General features: G+C 53.1%; 1 long non-coding RNA gene across 1 annotated transcript; it reads left to right on the top strand.

Moving 5' to 3' along the window:
* The first annotated feature begins 690 nt into the window (after positions 1–690).
* On the top strand, positions 691–3,931 carry LOC116896917. The gene is made up of 3 exons (XR_004387378.1): positions 691–883; positions 1,180–3,317; positions 3,703–3,931. It is a non-coding gene; the product is annotated as an uncharacterized LOC116896917 (long non-coding RNA).
* Positions 3,932–4,376: the final 445 nt, after the last annotated feature.

Below are 4,376 nucleotides of genomic sequence, written 5' to 3' on the forward strand. Positions count from 1 at the left end.
GTTCTCATCTGACCTACAGAACAACTCAGGAAGAGCAGCGACTGCCATCACTGTACCAATGAAGGACTGTGGAGATCAAGGAACCCCGATCCCTACCAGGGGAAAGCAGGGGCACCGTGGAATTGGTCATAGACACCGTGTGATCCAACACCCATGGTTGCCAGTGTAGCCAAACCTCAGAAGACTCTCAGGGCACGCCCTGGCCCAGGTATGTCAGTAACCACCCCCTCAATAACCCACTTGGTACTTGACTTCCTTTGGCAGCCACTGTCTGTACCCTGTGCCCCATTACCTTCGCACACCCTGAATGTTCACAGGACCTTTACGTGGGTGCATGTGAACTGCAGCGCACTTGGGACAAAATGAGAACCACAGGGGATGACCCTGGGCGTGGTTCTCTTTACTCAAAGTGCTTGCCTGTTGGTGCCTCACTCATTCGCGGCTGCTGTCTTACCAGACTGGACAGTCTCAGCACACATCTCTCATCTTATGATCTGAGGATCAGAATCCTAAGTTTTCACTGGACTAAAATTAAGGTGTGGGTGGGGTTAAAAGGTCAAGGGGTCGCTCCATCTCCTCGTCGTCCTAGTTTCCTTGGCTCTGGGCCCCTTCCTACATCACCGTAGCCAGCCCTGACGGTCACATCTATCTCACAGGGCATCGCTCGGTCTTCACTCCTCTTCTCCCTTCCAGTTTCACTTTGTCAGGGCCCATGGCAACACTGGGTCATGCAGGTGACCCAGGACGAGCTCCCTGTTGTAAAGCCAGCTGGTTAGCAACTCACTTCACCCACAGCCTTCATTCCCCATGGACCAAGCGACGTAGCAGATTCTCGGTGTCCAAGATAAGGACCCTAGCATCATCTGCCTAGCGTCTTCTGTCGGTTAGTTCTTCTGTCTGTTGTGCCAGCAGGGGATTGTGGGTTAGAGGCTAGGGCTCCTGCTCGAGGTTCATCCTTTACTTCCGCACTGACCGCCCTTAGCTCGCTGCCAGAGTCCGGAGCTCACACTGGAGCCAAACAAAATGTCAATTTATTCTCCAGATAGGAGATGACGAGAAAGGGTAATACGTGGAAAGGAAAGAAGACGGAAGGAGAGGGGAGGGGAGGGGAAGAAAAAGGTATGGGAGAGAAGATGCATGCTACGTTTATACATTTTGAAACATTGTGCTGGCCCATAGGCTGCCAGTTTGTTCCTGTGGTTCCTATCAGACCGAACCTCCGAACATGAGCCAAGGTGGGAAGCGACAGAGAGATCAGCCAACACTTTTGTCACTGGGCCACCCGCGTCATGTCCCTGAGCATGCCGAACAGGTCTCCTCTGGCATAGAGTGTCCAGAGCTGCAGCCTGCGCCCTGTGCCCCGTGGCAGGTTGACTTGTGCCTACACAACCTACACGTGCTCTGTGGCTCTGCCCTGCTGTCTCACACAGCCTGTGACACAAAGCGCCAGTGTGGGTAGCGTGCTTGTTGGACGTGTAATTGAATGGAGCCCAGTGCCTTTCGTTCACTCCGCATCCTGCTCAGGGACCTGTGACCTCCTTCATTGCGCCTGGCTCTTCAGAGCAGGCTCTAGCCGCAGGCACCGTGGATACTGTATGCATGCGTGTGAGCATCAATTACGGGCTTCGTTGACCCGGAACCCAAAGTGGAAGTCTGTGCAGGAAGTGACCATGGCCTGGGCTGGAAAGGCCAGGCTAGGGAGCTGAACCATGGGGCCTCTGGCCTGCCCTCGCAGCTGCCCCAGCTGCTTCCTTCCCAGTCTCTGCCCCCCACCCCCAGCCCCCGTGCATTCGAGATTCCCGGGAGGTCGAGCCTGGTGTAATTACAGGGTATCTGCTGCCTCCCTATAAATCTAATAGACTTTTTGGCCTTGTCAGATTAAAACTTACCTATCAACCCGCCGCAGTCCTCTAGATCTCCCTAAATCTGTACTTGGGAGAGAATTTATGGCCAGGAATTGCATTTTGCAAAATGATTAAAGTTGCCAAACAGCCATAAAAAGTTGCAGGAGGAGATACGGTTTTTTTGAAAGTCTGCTTAATTTATAAGGGGTGGAAGGTTTATTGTCATTTAGAGTCCACAGCCAGGCAGCGATGGAGCGTTTGGCGGCAGCTGTGCACATCTGCTTCTGCTTTATGCCTTTTACATGTTTTTAAATTGCCCTGTTTGAATCTGCAGCCGCCAAAGCATCCCGGTCTGCAGAAGGGTGGTTAACTCCTGCCCTCTGACGCTGGCCTCCCGTGCCCTATTCCTCAGACGACCCGACTTGCCTCCCAGAAGTGTTCCTGGGTGATCCCGTCTCATGACGACTGCTCCATGCCTTCCTGTCATCGGCCAGCCCCACCAGCAGAGCCCTCACGTGTGCAAAGCTTTCAAGTCTATAGGCGGGTTTCACGTGCCACGTCTTAACACTTGTCTCCCTGGATTAAATGATTAAACGAGATCAAACACTCAAGGCTCTAAACGCCCGGTGTTACCTCTTGAGCTGATAAATAGAATTAGGGCTCCCGTTTATTGACCGCATGCGAGATGTCAGACCTCTGCTCCTCGCTCCTACCACATTACTTCACAGACTCTTGGCTGCCGCTGTGGGAGACAGCTGTCAGTTGTACCTGGGTTTTGGGAAGTGTGAAGAACTTAAAGCCAAGGTCGTGAAGTCAACACTCAAGCACATTAGCTAACTATTGGCAATGTCACTAGGGCAAGCATCTCACTGGTCTGTCTCCCGGGCTGGCACAGAGCAGACCCTGGGTGGATCCTGTTGAGGGTGAGCCTGCATGAACTGAGCTGTCCCAGTTGCTGTCTCTTATCCCCGCCCCGCCTCCCCTTCTCCTTACAGGCATCAGACCCTGGATCATCAGAAGTCTAACTTAGCGCTCAGTCTGGTGTCTGACGTATTATAGTTCTTGATTCGCTGGAAAGAGGACTGAATACATTCAATCCCAACGGTCCTCTGAGGACGGTTTTAGGAACTCCATCGTGCGGGAGGGAGGGGCCTGAGGGTGTGTGACACCTGTTCAAATACAGCGTCAGAGCCAGGATTTGGATTCGTTTTTTGTTTCTTTGTTTTGTTTTCTCACCAGCGCCCGCCCACCTAACCACCTGGCAGACGTTTGGGGGGTTGGGGGGAGATTCGGAAGTGTTTCTTCTTCACCACCATCCTGTCTAGTATCTATTAAATATCCATCACTCACCAGCTGCAGACATTCTCCAGAAAGCCCCAGAACACCCTCCCAGAGGTGTCTGCTATTCCTCCCATTTTACAGATGTGAAAGCAGGTTGAAGGAGGCTGCCTAGTGACTGATCTGATTCCTGAGGTAAGGGTCAGAGTGACTGGGATAAAGGCCAGCGAGGGATGCCCTGCAAACCCAGCTTGGCAAGGGTTGGCAGGAGCAGAGGAGGGTCAGGAGAAGCTTCTAGAAAGCTGTTTTTCCAACTGGCCTGTGAGGGTAGAATGGCGCTTTGGCAGACTGTTGATAAGAATTGTTCTCTGTGTGAGCGAGAGCAGAGCCAGGTGGATTATGAGCATTTTAGCTTGGCCTGGGGTGTCCTGTGTTCCTTCTGACTTCACTCTTGGACCTGTCCTCCCCTGCAATGGGGAGATGCACAGGCCGGAGGGGAGGGTCTGTAGGCTGGTGTGTCCAACTGGTCCTTAAGGTTTCTCTCAGCCCCATCCACATTTTCTCCTCTTTTCCCCCCTAGCCTCCTGCCAGCGCCATGGAGTGAAGAGAAGTTTGGCCCTGGGATGATGAGATGGACCCACTTGGATGTTCTCCGGCCCCACTCCCACCCCGCATCCTTGTCCCTTCATCCTTGCTGTACAGTGGTCTGCCTTCGTGCTCACAGCCAGGCTCAGCAGGGAGAGTAGCCTCGTCCTTGGATTTCCCTGCTTCCCAGACACTGCAGACACCCAAAGCCTGCTCTAGGCTCGTCTCCCGGGTGGGTGCATTTATTCTTTCTCTCATTCATTTGTTGATTCATTCAACCAGTAGTTTCTGAGCTCTTAGGGTCTGCTAGGCTGGGAACACAGCAGCGACCCCAGCTGACCAGTCTGTTGTCTTCACAGAGGTTACCCCACTGACTGGATGGACAACGTCGGTTTTTAGAGAGCAACCCAGGCCTTGATGTCAGTAAAACATGAGGCACGATGGGAAGTGCCTGGCTATTGCTTTGGTTCGCAGACAGAGATCTCATCTCCACCACAAGAGGGGACGTCTGCAGGAGGATCTGAGTGTGACGAAGCTACTCAAAGGAAGATCTAGACACAGAACATCCCATACTCCGTGAGCAAGAAGTGCAAAGGCCCTGGGGTCGGAGGGAACTTTTCCAACTCCAGGAACTGGAGGAGTCTGGGGCTTAGAGGTGACAACAGGCCA

This window comes from Rattus rattus, chromosome 1, assembly GCF_011064425.1.
Source record: "Rattus rattus isolate New Zealand chromosome 1, Rrattus_CSIRO_v1, whole genome shotgun sequence".
In the NCBI taxonomy this organism is placed as follows: domain Eukaryota; kingdom Metazoa; phylum Chordata; class Mammalia; order Rodentia; family Muridae; genus Rattus; species Rattus rattus.